Below are 2,496 nucleotides of genomic sequence, written 5' to 3' on the forward strand. Positions count from 1 at the left end.
TTTAGACAACTGTTTTACCATCGTGAGAGGACTTTTTGAACAGATGTGTTAAAGGGGAAAAAAAAATCAATGATACAAAATGTCCCAGAAAAGAGGCAGAAAGATCAAAATCACATACCAAAGCACAGCTTCTTTAACTTACCTCACATACAAATAGGGGGTGAAAACAATGGGAGCTACACTCGTGCTATGTAATGAAACCAAACTCTACATTTGTCAGGTTTTATTGGGACTGAATCAGAAAAAATTGATTCAACTGTATGTTAAGGCTGCAGTCTGTAGTGCTGTTATACTGGATGGCGCTGTATTCCACAGCTGTTACTTTTGTTATATCTGAACCTCAGTACATGCAGCAGGTCCTGATATACAATTCGGCCTCAGGGAACGTAAACACCATTTATCATGGCGACCGCAGCCACAGCCTGTAAATGGAGGGGGAGAAAGGGAAAAAGGAGAATTCACTGCACATCTTTGAGCTTTGAAGCCAATTCTTTACCTACATGCTGCAAAGGATTGACCTTGTGCAATTCTAAATAAATCTACATGGGGGTTTAAATAGTGTGTTCTTGAAAATGCTTACCGTTAACCTTTACACTCAAAAACCCTTTTAACTTGTCGATAAATATTGGTTCAGGAAAGTGAGGCCGATATGATGCATCCCTGCAGTTTGTTTTCAAAAAAAGAAAAAGAAATGTACTTGATTCACAAAGGACCACACTGCTGTCAGACATGTAAGCTGCTTCAAAAAAACCGACATTGCACTTGTCAGAAGTTACTGTAGCAGGACCCTTCTAAGGATCTGGCACTTAGTTCTGCGTGGGCGGTGTTCAGTGAGTGAAATATTCAGGAGTTGCACCTCTGTAGCCTTCTGACAGCGTGTACACACATCTGATCCAAATTTAGACTTCAGCACAGGGTTCCCCTCCTGCAAGGATTAAGATATTTATGAGGAAAAATAGGTAGTTGTTGTCTGACCGCTGTAAAATAGAGAGACAGAGAAAAAAAAAAGGCGATTCCTTTTAAAATGAATCTTAAGTCTTTTAGTCTCCTTGTGAAAATGGTATCAAACAGAGGGAATGAGGACAAGAAACCAAATTTATCCTCTTCAGTCCATTAAAGTGGGCTTATTTTATTTGGATTCCAGTCAACTAACAGCCTGAAGCAGTGGGAAAAAAGGGAATTGATGTTTCTCACACCACTGCCTGGCTTTCACATTCCAACACCTCCACCGACAGACTTTAATCAAATGAGTCGAAGCCCGTCTGCAGCTATTCCCCTCTCAGATGAATGCTTTAGTTCCCGCCTTCAAATGCACACGCCACTCTGGGCTTCAAGTGGATTGAAATCAAATGAAGGTACACAGGCTCTGCCAGGCACACTAGAAATGTGCAGAATGGTGCACTACTCAGATAGATGGTCATAAAAGCAGCGCTAGTTTTTCACTTTTCTCATATAGAAACCTCAAAGTAATTCACTGAAAGCAACAGAACAGGCTGGCTTGTTATTCAAGACATGTCACCACTCTTTAAAGAGACTTCACCCAAGATGCTTATTTCATGTGACTTTGATAAATCTGTCATGACTGCAATCACTTGATCCTGACAACTCTTGACAGATCCTCAGTCAGTAGCACTTTTGCCTTATACTTTTACATATTACATATCTATGGTTGCTCTTCATAGACACACTTACACAATCTGCCAAGGACCAAAAATTTCTTTTGAAACATTTTAAAACTGACTTTATAATGTGCATTTTGCTGCTTTCAAAAATTAGAGAAGTGGAAATGAAGATATGAGTGTGAAGAGGTCTGCCACCGATCATTGTTTTCATTCTATATTTTGATTATAAAATACTGTTATTACTCTGTTATATTAACTTCATAAATAGTCTAACATTTCCCAGCTGCCTATGCGACACATTCACATTGTACAAAAGGGAACAGTAGCAAATGCTCACATTACACATTAATCAATGTTCACATTCATCAATTTATTGGATTCGTTGCCGGGTAGTTCAGCCCTGAAAGCCCCGGTAGTATTGACCATGAAACACAATCAGCAGCCTGAATCCTTTCCTGTATGCTGGGATTTCTTGTCATCTATCCTAATTCGGAAGCATAACATGCCCCCAAAATAATAAAAATTCATTACAGACAGTGGATCCTTTGGGTTTTTCAGAACCTCCATGTTTCAGGCTTGTTCCAGTATCCCAAATCAATCAAATTGGGATTTTCAGAGCTTGGAGGCCGAGTAAATGACTTGGAGTTTTGCGATCCACTACCACAAAGAGATGTGTTTGGTGGTTGGGTTTGATGCACGTCAAACATCCACATGAATACCAGGACCTGATTTACTGAGATGATTATTCTTATTCACTTCGTCAGTAGTTTTAATGTTGTGGCCGATTGGTGTTGGTGTAAAAAGAAATTAGGTAAAATAATCCTAACCAGGGGAGTCCTGCTGCAGCATCCTGGGGATTAAACTTATTCAGAAA

Source organism: Stegastes partitus, unplaced genomic scaffold, assembly GCF_000690725.1.
Source record: "Stegastes partitus isolate 25-593 unplaced genomic scaffold, Stegastes_partitus-1.0.2 Scaffold1016, whole genome shotgun sequence".
Lineage (NCBI taxonomy): Eukaryota > Metazoa > Chordata > Actinopteri > Pomacentridae > Stegastes > Stegastes partitus.